The sequence below is a fragment of the Rattus norvegicus genome, chromosome 4, assembly GCF_036323735.1.
Source record: "Rattus norvegicus strain BN/NHsdMcwi chromosome 4, GRCr8, whole genome shotgun sequence".
Lineage (NCBI taxonomy): Eukaryota > Metazoa > Chordata > Mammalia > Rodentia > Muridae > Rattus > Rattus norvegicus.
This window is the reverse complement of record NC_086022.1, coordinates 83637636-83650789: the sequence shown is the minus strand read 5'-3', so window position 1 is coordinate 83650789 and position 13154 is coordinate 83637636. Positions and strand designations below refer to the sequence as shown.

At 44.4% G+C, this 13154-nt stretch overlaps 1 pseudogene; it reads left to right on the top strand.

The window, feature by feature from the left end:
* The first annotated feature begins 580 nt into the window (after positions 1 to 580).
* The window catches only part of Ckmt1-ps1 (creatine kinase, mitochondrial 1, pseudogene 1), a 35021-nt pseudogene continuing 22447 nt past the window's right edge, over positions 581 to 13154 (top strand).

Sequence of the window (13154 nt, the reverse complement as noted above, 5' to 3'; positions counted from 1 at the left end):
TTCTATTAGTTTGAGTGTATCTGGTTTGATGTGGAGGTCCTTGATCCACTTGGACTTCCTGCCAGGCCATCTTTTAGCTGCAGATTGTCTTGTCATGCCTAACGCCTGTTTTGTTTGTTTGTTGTTTGTTTTTGATGTTTTAGCTCCACTCTCTTGTTTTAAAAGAGGCCAAATAGTATTGAAAATTAAGTGAATTTTCAAAGACTGTAAGTCTTAGTTAAGTCATACTTCACTTTCAGTCTGTCATGAACAATATTTCTAGTTTGGTCCAGTTTACAAAGCTTGATGGGGTTTAATCGCATTAGAGATCAACGGTCCTACTGGAAAAACAAGTTAAGCATGTAAAACAGGGGCAAAAATTAAGCATTATGTTTACATAGGAGATAGTTTAACCTTCCCTTCAATTACATAGAAATTGGGCAAAATGGCAAGATAATTGATCAAAGAGCCTATAAAATCTGAGCCACTAAAAGCTGGTGTTCCATCAACAGTGTGGGATGCCAAGGAAACCTTCAGAACAGGAAATATCAGACCCAAGTAAGAGACTGGCTGTGATAAGTGTGCTTTTGCATTTAACACAATGACTTACAGATGTCCTCAGAAACCCATGAGCAAACCAGGGAATTGTGGGCTACACTCACTCTTAAGTGGCCCTAACTCCACAGGTAAGATAGGGAGGTCCCATGGCATCGCTCAGCCACTACCAAATCAAGGGAAGTGACAGGAAACATGTCTCACGGTAGTGTGCCCCATAGATGCAACAGCTCTGCAAAGCCATCATTTCTAGAGCTCTCAAGCATCCGCTCACACAGAATGAGTTTTATTTGACTAGAGCCACATGGGAAGCATTGACCCAACAAATTGTAAGCCCTACTTCTGAAGGGGCACCAGGAGCATTGATGACCTCCTCTCCTGATAACACCAATCAGGGCCAAGGGTAGAAATGGCCACGTTACAGGAGTAGGGGGAGAGTTAAGTTCTATCATTGGCAAAGAGGCTGCTTTCAAGGCTCAGACTGTATTTGAAACATTTTATTCTAGGAAGCCTTTTTCAGAGGGAGATGGGGGAAGGGAAGGAGGGAAGAAAGAGAAATGGATGGAGGGAGGGAGGGAAGTAAGAGGGGGAAGAGAGAGGGGAAGAGAGAGAGGGGGGAGTTAAATAAGAGTACACATTGGCAATGAGTCAAAATTGCTGTGGTTCTGATTTTTATGAATGTTTAACTTTGAATCTGGCTCTGTTTTCTCAGTGCAGGAGCCTTGGGCAGAGAGCCAGACCCAGAGGAACAGCCTTAATTCAAAGACTTTGCTCACCAGTGCCATCCAGCTGGAAGACCAGCGTGAGGGCAAGCTCTGGAAACTTGTAGAAATACAATCACCAGCAGATCACCCTAGCATGTGATCCAGCACCAACACAATTATAACCTGATCTACACTGAGGAAAAGCCAACGATGCAGGGACAGGTGGCTTCAGCTAACAGACTTGAAAAGTGTCACTGTTCTGTGAGTTGAGAATGGCCACTCCTTTTAGAGAGGAACTGTCCAATATGCTGATTGGAATTAATCTATCAGAGAACTGCTGGGATCACTGCTCTTTCCCTGGGTGGTGACTGTCACAGTTGGGTCACTACTGCTCACCAATGGCTGCCACTCACCAGAGCTGAAGAACAAGGGGGACACATCTCTCAGGAGAAGGAGTACAAGTCTTCTCTAACTGTTGTCTGGCTTTGCTATAGATGAATTTGCATACAGCTGCCCTGGAATATTATTAACTATGCCACAAAAGATACATATTGAAATCTGAGAGTCCCCAATATTCTAATAGGTGTTTTTTAAAGAATGGCATATCATACCAGAAGCTGGTGAATTTTCAAATACCTACACCCCTTCCTAAGCAAATGCCTGACTCCCGAAGCAGTGTGCATTCTGGAAACTCCCCCTAGAAGCTGAATCCTGATAACATTTGAGAGCAACTTCCCCAAAGTGCCTCTTACAGTGAGATCGCTAGTGGACTCTGCCTCATCGTGGGAGGGGCCGTGTGGGTGGGAGGGGCCGTGTGGGTGGGAGGGGCCGTGTGGGTGGGAGGGGCCGTGTGGGTGGGAGGGGCCGTGTGGGTAATAAGTACTCAATGATTACTACTCTACTGTTCCTGCTGATTGGAATGAGCCCGCAATAGGCTCTTGACAGTCAAGAAATCCTAATGGAAAAGAGGGAAAACAGATGGAAACTTGACCACACCTTCAAAACACAGTGTTTATTCATGGACTCATCTGTGTCATTTTGGAAGCTGTTTTCTTACAAAGGGCATCTGAAATTCCTTGAGAGTGAGGTCGACCCCTCACCAAAATTGACAAATGAAATGTAATCAGACCCCTTTTGTGTTTGGGGATGCCTCAATGGCTCTGTGGCTCTCAGTCCTTTCCTGTGGTCAACCACAGGCAGGATGTACAATGAAAAAAAAATTATCAATTGGATTTTACTAAAAAGAAAGGCTAGAGCAGAGAGCCTTTAGGCTGAGACATAGTAGTTAAGGAAGGCCACCACCCCTTTAATTGTCTTGCTCCCCTATATTCCTTGGGGCTCTATGGATGTAGCAGATAGCTGATTGGTTTCAGGAAGTCCTAAGACAAATAGGGGGCAGGCCCGCATGTGTGAAGGGTGCCACGGTTGTGTAAACAGCATGCCTCCAAACAGAAGCACTTATTTTGATATTTCGATCTCTTAACTAATAAGTTTGATGGATTATGAGCACAGATGCTAAATTTAATACAGAGTCTAAACAAAACCAGACTTTCTCTTTAAAGGGAAATGCAATATAAACCCATTTATGTCCAAATTGGTTCTCAAAGAACCCTCTTATCTGCCCCGAGTAGGACTCACAAGCAATTTTCATATCTCCGCGTGTGTTTTCCCTCCTGGGGGGAGGTGTAAAACTACTTGACTGAGATTTTGAGAGCCCGTGTATTCAGATGCTAAAAGTTGGATGAATACCTGTGCCAAGACTGTTCAGCAGGATGTGTGGTCGCAGTGAATAGACAAATGAACAAAGGAAGGAAATGCTCGCAGGGGATCGGATTGCAAGGCAACGAAATTGTCAGATGGTGGGAGAGTTGGAGACAAATAAGACGCTGGTAAATAGGTGACATCTCAACACAGGCTGCAGTGATGCTCGAGTCACATGCTAGCAAACTTTCAATCCAAGCAATCATGTGTCAGCAAACACCTACTGTGTGCAGACAGCACCATCGCCTTGCAGGTTTGCTGGATCTAAACAGTTTAGGCCCCTTCCCTTCAAAGCAACCCACTGTGTTTTACTGCGGCGTATAAATCAGGTCATCAGGTTGTTCTGAGGTACGTGACAAAATGCAGATTCTCGGGTTTGAAATATTTCTTGGAGCCAAAATTTATAACTTTTGGGAAAGACGAATGCATAGCATACTTGAAAGAAATGAGCTTGGCTTGCTTGGTTACGCGTTTCAGAATCAAAGCCAGATTAAACTGGCTGGATAGGGTGCCTGTGTATTTATCTGCTGCTTCTATTTACCTGGGGCTTTCCTTCATGGAGTGGAGAAATAAAGGGGGCTAAAGTGGCATTGTCCTGGTGAGGAATAAAGGGAAGTCCATTGTGGCTAAAAACATGCTTATAGTGCACACAGGATGAAGCATGTGAGGTGGGGGTGGATAGAGGAGTTTACAGTTTGTACAATGAGATTTTATGACCTGAAGAAAAATGGCTTTGATGTCTCCTATCATCAGAAGCCTGGGGAATGGTTTGACTAACATTTTTAATAGCTCTCTGGCTACTGTGTAGGGAAAGAGCTATAAGGGAACAACAGAAGCAAATATGTTTGTCAGGAAGTCACTGCGGTTAAGCCTAGAGAAGATGATGATATGTGTGGAAGAGGTGGTTAGAGGTGGGAGGCATGGGCAGTGAAGGGATTTGCTCAGATGGCAATGTTGACAAATTTTGCTGATTTGTCAGGAAAGAGTAAACAAAAGGGGAAAGCAGACTAGTTCTAGCTATTCTTCTACTCCAGACATTAGTGAATGGCAGAGCTGATTATCATGAGGGAATGATTGTGAGGGAAAAAAAAATATGTAATGGATCATGGAGCAGCCTTTCTGTTTGTCACTGGAAAACTTGAGTTTCCTGTTAAACATCTGTGTGGAGACGAGGCTAGACAACCAGATACAAAGAATCTGAATTACCAACAGAGGACACAGAGCTGGAGACCCGGATTTGGAAGGCTTGGATACGTGGGTCATACTGAAGACCTTAACATTTATGAGACGGCCCATGTAAAAACATTATTTGAGATTAAGATGAACCAGGAATGTTCTCCAGAAATCTCCAATACTTACTCACCTTTTAGAGGGCAGGAACCGGCAGAGAGGCGGAGGGAAACAGCCCAGGGGTGAAAGGAAGTCAAGAGTAGGCGACTGTATTTAAGGTGGTAACTACTTTTCTGTGGCCATCATAAAACATCACAGCCAAAGCAACTTACAGAAGGAAGAATTTACTTTGGTGTATGGTTCCCGAGGCACAGAGTCCATCAAAGTGGGGAAGTCGAATAATACCTGGCAGACATGGTGGTAGGAGCAGGAAGCTGAGAGCTCACACCTTCAATGACAAACAGGAAACAGAGCATGACCTGGAAATGACACAAGGTTTTGAATGTCAAAGCAAACCCTCAGTGACATACTTCTTCTAACAAGGCCTGTACTAACTAAACCAACTGGGGACCAAGTCTTAAGATACCTGAGAAAAAAGGGGACATTATTCATCCAAACTGCTATAGACACCAGGGAAGGCCAGTTTGGGTTTTCATTTTGAAGGCAGGTAAAAATGAGAATGTATCATAAAGAAGGTAGCACACTGAATTTGATAGCAAGGAGGGGATGGTAAATTTGACTTGAAAAGTCTCAGGAGTGGTGGGGCAGAAACCCAAGTGTGATGAGTTCAGCACAGAGTGTGAGGGAAGTATATATATATATATATATATATATATATATATATATATATATATATATATATTTATACATATATATATATTGTGCTTGACTCCATTCACTCTAGATTCTGACATATTTCTTCTATCTCCTGTGTGTATACACATACACACACACATACATACACATACACACACACACATATACACACACACACGTATACACACATATGCATACACATTTTATGATATAGAAAAAAAGCCTACTGAGTGGATTACTTGGTGGAAAAACATATGAGAATTACAATCCCATCTGTTTCCCTAGTGAGGAATAAAACAGGCTCATGAGACGATGTGAAGAGGAAGAGGGGAAATAGTCATTCAGAAGAGTGGCCAGGGCGCATCACTGAAACGATCAATCTCTACTTCATATCCAAGAGTCTAAAGAGCTGTCAGTGAGCTCTGTGGTAGGGCTTTCTTCCAGCCTTTTAAAGATGACTAGGAAAATGTGAGTTTAACTGGGATTGAGGCTCTGCCAGCCAAGGTCACTGGAGAAGGAAGGTATATAACGAATTAAGGCTGTTGGCATCCAGGAGTCCATGATGGGGCCCAGCACTTAAGGTAGATACAGGGTGAAATGAAGGTACAAAGGGCAACAACTAGAGGTGGTAGGGAGTGGGTTGTTCATGACAACGTAGATGACTCATGACCGAGGGCTAGAATAGATGAGCTAAGAGGCAAGAGAGATCAGGAATGTGGTCTGGGGAGTGGATAGCCACAGTAGGTAAGAGACTACTAAATCATTGGTGCAAATGACCTTAATTACAAAATGATATCTCAATTTTATAATATCTCTTCTTCTTAGCTTTCTACTCATTCCAAAGGTTAAGAAAACTAATTAGAAAATAACAATATACATAGTAACTGATCATAAAAAAGGTAATTCTATGTGGAAAATTAGTTCCATGAAGGTTAATATTGAATTTAACATTACATTGTTATTCTCAGAATTCCAATATTCCCTCGTAGACACCTTTTCTCAAGGAACATGCTAATCTAATACTTCTAGTCTGAGGATCACTGAGTGTCTGTAACATCTCTCCCAAATACACCTTGGGGCTCCCCACTCGATATTGCATACAGTCCTTTCCCATTTTCACAAATCAGCTAGTAAGTAGATTTGCCCAGTGTGTATGTGTTATGTCAAACAGAACTGAATCTAACCTCCACACCTTCAACTAAAGAATTGTTTGACAACCAAAATGGGGTGAGAAGCTCCTAATAACTAATTCCACATATGCTGAGCTCGGCTCTGTGCCTGTTTCACAGACATGTGACTCAGGATTCCACTCTCCAAAGAGGACTCATGCTGGGAGCTGTAGTGCTCTGGGATTCCAGTCTCAAAAGCTGTTAACAATGTTATTCAAATGTTGTTGTAACTTAAGCCCAACAGAACGATGAAGCTCAGCCTGGGCCCCAGGGCCTCAGCACATGTACAGTAGCTTCCTTACGAGGTTGGGTTCCCCAGTCCCTACCCATTGATCTCTGCCACCCCCTTCCCCTGACAAAAGGGTACACATAAACACAGCAAGAGTTCAATGTGAACACACACACAGTGCACTGCCTTGCTGGAGAGGGCCACATTCTTATAAAGGTCTACAGTTCCTATGGACCACTCCATATGAGAGGAGGTACCAGTAAATAAGAAAGAATTCATGATGGCTGAGGGAGGGAGGAGAAGATGGAGGGAAGGAAGAGAAGGTGGCAGGATAGAGAGAAAAAGAAGACAGAAAGGTAGAGAGGGGGGAAGAGAGAGGGAAATTAACACGTGGCCATCCCTGCCTGTGCCAATGCTGAAGAGCAGAACGGCAAACAAGAAGAGGAAGAAGGGCTCCAGCGGTGCTGGGTGCTTAGGAAACACGTGGGATCCTCCACACTGCATGGCTGCATTCCCCTTGCTTTCCAGGCTTCAGACTGCTTAACCCTCTCCAGCATCTTTTCAGATCACTGAGCCTGCCATCATAAGAAGGGCAGAGCAAGGGTCACTGGGTAAGCAACTTGCCTAGCTGATGTATGACAATGCGAAAGCCTACTCCTCTGGAGTTCCATGGTCATCACAGCTTTCTGGCTCAGTATCATATATCAACTACTTAGACTGGTCCTTGGGCCTTGGCTTTCATGGAGATCTTTCAGAATATGAATTTCTGTTGCTTATATTTGCCTTTTTTACACATAGAACTTTTTTAATTTAAGGACTGTGTCTGCTTCAGTGACCCCTAGCTAATAGAAGTGCTGAACAAATCTGACTGCCAAGAAGTGAGCATTCTGATATCTAGAATGTCTCTACTTTAGTACACACCAAGTACAGGCAAGAATAATCTATTCACCACCTATGGTTGGGTAGCTTGGCTGAGGACATGGGCTTGAAACCTGCACAGAGGACAATCTTCATATTCCTAGAATCTAGAAAAGGTCTGCATTGTAGACAGGCCATCAGAATGCAGACAGGACTGAAACTCAGGGGGAAGGAAGCCTGGTAAGGAAAAAGACGGGGTTATATTCCTACATACCCTGTTGCTTTATAATTTTCCCTCCATACTGTTGGCTCCCATCTCTGCAGCCACCAGTTTCACTGGCTGTGAACCCCTGAGAAGGGTCCTTAGCATCCCAGCTATAGAATGTCTTCATCTTTGACAAGGACAATATTCCTCCCTCATCCATTTATACCCTCTGTAGACTGGGCTGGGTACATGATCTTCATTTTGTGTCTCAATTAAAAGAAGGCTGAGGAAATGGATCAATGGGTGAAGTGTTGCCAAGCGTGCAAGTGTTAGGACCGGAGTTCAAATCTCCGACACCCAGGCAACACTGCCCTGGGGAGGTAGAAACAGGGAATCCCTGGAAAAGGCTAGCTAGCTAGCTGGGTTAACTGAACTGGTGAGCTCGGGGTTCATGAATGATTAGGGAAGATTCCCAAAGTCAGCCTTTGGCCTCCATACATATCCATACACACGTGCCAACACGCATGCAAACACATACACCAGCAGACTCACCATAGACACACATACATTTGCCCCCACAAATTTACTTTTAAAAAAAGAATATGTAATTTTCAGTAAAAAGACAAAATCTATAAAAGAATTTTCCCCATGAGAATAAAGCTTTACCCAATCTAGCTTCCTTCCTGGCTCTTATATCCAGAGACTTTCATAAATTAACACTACTCCAAACACAGGGGTTAAACCTGAAAGGGTTGTCTACTGAAAGCAAACACTGAGAGTGGATGCTCCAACCTTCCTAGTGCTGACTTTGAGATTACAGGGGCATTTGGGGATTTCCTGAGGAGACTGGGGTGAGCTGTGAGGATGGGTGGAAGAAAGGACTCGAGCATGCCTTCTCTTATCAGTTCCAAGCCTCAGGAGGAGTCATGTATAGAGTCAGAATGAGAAAGGGCATCTATGTGAATACTTGAAGGTCCATTCTTTTCTTAGAGCCAGAGAACAAGCAAAGGAGCCTTGCATGAGTCTGGGGATCACATTCCTCTGCTACCTTTCACCTTAAGTTGCTTTGCAACATCACCAGCATGGAAAATTGAGCATGGAATGACATGAGTCTATATGATTGCATTGTTTGTTTGTTTAACTATGGCATATGGGGATTAGCAAATAAAGCAATCCCATCTGCCCCTGGTACTTAGTCCTTCAGTTCAGTTGCCCTTTGACCCCTTGTCTTTGTCTTTCACCACATCATATGACAAACCTAAAGGGAGTGCCACTTTCTTCCATAGTCTCTGCCTTCCCCAAGCTAGAGACCAGGGCTTGAAGCTTGAAGTATGTTCTAGGCCCTTACTGAAAAGATACTAGAAGAGAGGATTGGAATGCCCTCACATACTCTTCACCGACGGAATTAGCATATTAAACATGCAGATGCACTGGCTTCCTTCAGTTATGTTGATGAAATGTCACAGATAAGAATGCAAGGAAAGAATTGCAATCTGTTGAGTGGAAGATGTTTGAGGAACACGTCTGGTACTTTTCATTTTTCCTCCCCACATAATGGTTTCAAGGTGTTATCATCAGTCTGCAAAAGCACGAGCGAATGGATTTTGGTGAACCTTGAAATGTCTCTCTCAATAGAGCTGCTTCGAATTTAGGAGAGTGTCTTGTGTCTCTCCAAAAAGCCCAATACTAAAGTCTGAAGAGATTGACAGCATGGTCCTGAACCAAGGCCTGACTGCTCGTCAGTCTCTTCTAGAACATGGTCCTCAGTGTGGCCTGAGTTCAGTTCTTAGAGTTCTTGGAACAAGGGCACAGTGTCAGAGTCAGAGAGGTTGATAACATGAGTGTCTAATCATACATTTCTTTAAAATAAACACAATACACTTTCAGCTTAACCTACAGACTCCTTAAGGGTTACAATGATCATATTCTAAGACTTAGAGCTTCATATGCTCTTACAAATAGCACCTATTCAGTTTTAGAATATGCTTTTCTCTGGCATGGATACTTCTAAAACATCTGTATCTGGTTTGCTGAGCCATCATTGTTGCCGCTTGTTCTTGAACCAATGCACGCTGGTTGCATCGAAAGTACAATGTTCATGTATCAAATTGAAAGTCTCTCTGTGGTAACTTAACCTGAGGGAATGGGCTTCATCTCAGAGAACTTACAGCAAAGCTCCGCAGGCTGTGGTAGGTTGGAATTTTAGAACCATTCCAAATTAAAACTAAATCCGAGGGATAAATACTAAGAATGCCCAGTAGGTTTTTAAACTAGATAATTTCATATATTTGGAAAACAATTCACTGGAAATATATAGATTTATTGGAATCTTTGAAATTCTCTTATGATATTACTGGAAAGTTCTAGAAATGTATTTGAAACTTTTTTAAAAAATGACCTGAAGAACCTTAAGTAGATTCTATATCCATTCTTCCTCTGCTAATGGCTGACTGTGCCTCGTCACGTGAGACTAATGTTTGCAATACCGAGTGGCCATCAACTGTGTGTGTCTAGTTAGATGCAGGAATCCTACGTGAAGCTTAAGAAATAGAGACTCAGGCCCTCTCCTGGTGCTGGAGCTGAAGTGAAGTCCAGCGTGGTGCCTACAGCACAAGACTATACAGAACACCCCGTGTGTTAGCACTGACACAAACATCGACTGGTACTGATGTGCCACGCACTATGCTAAGTAATTCATGCATACTATTTGATCTTCTGACACCACCAAAAGGGGGGAGATAACCTAGGAATCAAAGAAAGCAATTGGCACATGAGCTAAGCTGTGAGTTTGATTCCCCAACACCAAAGGGAGTGGGATGTAAACCAGCTTGCCGTAAAGCACACCTTTTCTGCCTCCACTTTCTGTTCCTGGGCTCTTTCACTCATGCAGACAACACATCAGCCCTGCTTGATGCCTTAGTGGTGCTAAGAAATCTAGACAGTAGGACAGGGTCCCTTCCTTCCCATTTGACTATGCTTTGTTGCTCGAAATACTGTGTTTTGAAATTGGAGGCTTATGGGATGCCCTAGGTGGAATCATACAAAGATTGGCTGTTTGTTCTTTGCTACCTGGGAAGCAACAATCAAACTCGACCACAGTTTATGCCAGCTTGGGTTGATGAAGCATGGATTTCTCCAATCACATGACTATGGGTCATTTGACTGCTGTGAAGGCATCTCTCAATCTTTTCTGCATAAGATGCCAGTTCACACCGTCACAGAGAGAAACTGCAACACAGACCCAGGTGGCAGAAAGTAAATCGTCACCAGAGAAATGTTCTTGGAAGGAAATAGTATGGACTGTTCCAAATGCCAGGCCCCTTGTGTATTCCTGCTAAGCATCACTGTGGGGGTCAAGCCCCTCAGGATGCTGCCCAGAGACACAGGTGTTGAATGAGATTTCAGTCAGAGGAGCTGTCATTTCATGAGAGGTACAGTCATGCTTAGTGTTTACCAGGTTGGACACCCATTCTTCAACAACCTTGCAAAATGAGGAGTAGGCTGGCCCAGTTCAAAGGTTTTGTGTGTGCGTGTGTGTGTGTGTGTGTGTGTGTGTGTGTGTGTGTGTGTGCAAATGTGTACTTAAGCAGGTGTCCTGCTCTATCATGTTCTGCATTAGTAGCCACAAAGCCTCTGGAAGCTGCTTGTCTCTGCTCACCCTGTGCTAGGATTACAGGCTGGTGTACAGTTAATGCCCAGGTTTTTACTTGGCTGCTGGGATCTGAACTCTGGTTCATTTGTCATGCTACTCCAACTTCCAGCTCCTGGCTATGGCATCATAAAATCCAAGCTACTGAGGCTTGGAGAGACCCTTGGCATCCAGTTGCCTTCTATTTCAGGCCTTTCTCCACTGAGCCGGCAAGCAGCTTTTGCAAATATTAAGTATAGCCATGATATCAGCTGTGGCATCGGCTGCAAAATCATCATCAGGAAGTGACTGCCGGTTACATAGGAAGAAAGGTGAAAGGTCCCGTATTGATTGAGCACATCTCTGAAGCCAGGCACTGGCGACTTCCCAGGCCTTGCCTGTTCTCTTTCCCCTCCTTTCCTCTCCCTTCCCATCTTCTCTTCCTCCTCCTTTGCTCTCAGCTCCACATTTAAACAATAAGCTAATTATTGAATCATTACTTGCACATGCTTTCCCTGGCCTAGCAATCTCGGGGCAACCATTCTGCTTAGTTCTTCCCATGCACGGGCAGGTATCTTCCTGGTTCCAAGGGCTCCAGGCAGATGTCTGAAAATCATCCCCTGACAGATTTATGCTTGTCAACCTCTGCACCGCCCTTCACCCCCATCCCAAACGATATCCTACTTGTGGGCGAGAGCACTGGAGGCCAAATTCATCAAGTCCTCTCAAACACATGCAGAGCCAAGATGCCGACCCGACTCGAGGTGGCATCCTGCCCACCCATCCCCCTTACATATCCCCCTTACAAACCCTGAGCTCCTCAGCACCGCATGTCTTTCTGGCCTATTTTCTACCCAAGATCTGGAACGACTTGGGATTCCAAGCTTTTGAAACAAGATTAAAAGGTCTCTTTTACAGCATTTGCTGAAAAACTCCTCAGAGGAAACGTGGTTGGCAGGTAGAAAAACCAGGACCTGTCTCCTTGAAAATCACAGCTGTGTTATCTTTTTCTTCCACTGATTGCTTCCAGATTATCACTGGGGCAGACCGCCAAGGAGCCAGTCCTCTGTGTCCTGAGCGGGCTCTGGCGAAAGAGCTAGTTTTCCTACAAAAGGAAACACATTTGGAGATGCATAGCTCGCCATATGCAGAGCTGCAAAGCAAAGCTTACAAGTGAATGTGGCTTCACTGCCCAGGCAAGTCAGCGCAGGAAGGTGAGCCCGAGCTGGTGTGGCAGGAAGTTTATCAAAGCACTGGGAAAGGGTCAATCGCAAAATACCCTTTTCTGAAAGGAAAGAGGGTCAAAAGTGCAGGGGATGGGGGTGAAAGCACAAGGTGAACCCAGGCAATGATGAAATCTGCCGTGAGGAAGGGAGCCCCTCATTCGGGTTCTTCTGCGCGCCCCTGGAGCATGAGTTCTTAGCGGTGTTTAGCTGGATGCACCTTCCCAAGGGTCCTTAGTACCTTTCCAGTGCTCAGGTTTGGCCAATGGGAGAAATGAGCAGAAGGTAGCCTCCGCCTCTGAGAGATGCAAGCAGATGTTATTCCTTCTCCAGAAAAACCGCTCAGATTTGGCCGGTCAGACACACTTAGGAACAGAAGTTTACAGGCGAAAATCTTGTGCTGTAGTTCTTGTTTGCAGTACCAACAAGAATTAAACTGCTCCCACAGGAAGTCATTGTTTGGGCAGGAAGCATCCAGAAGCTGAAGGCTGGGTCCACACCAGGTACCAAGATCAAAGTTTCTGAAGGATTAAAGGGCACGCAGTTCAACAGCTCCACAACTGTGCCCTTAGATCTTGTCGGGGGGGTGGGGGGAGGCTCCTTTCGCTGGACTAAAATTAGAAAATGTTGTGTTAAATGAAGTTAACCAGGTTTCCTGAAAGTTGGGCAGTTCACAGCTTTTAATGTGCCCCTGTCAGTAGCACCTGCTAAATTTGTTCTTGGTAGACTCTGTTTACAGAGAAAGCCTCCAAGGCCTGAGGGACATCCGTGCTTCAGAGCACACAGCTTACTATAGGTTCTTAGTGAAAGGCCAACGTGGCTCTCAAACCATGCATTTTCAAAAGGTACCTAGCTTT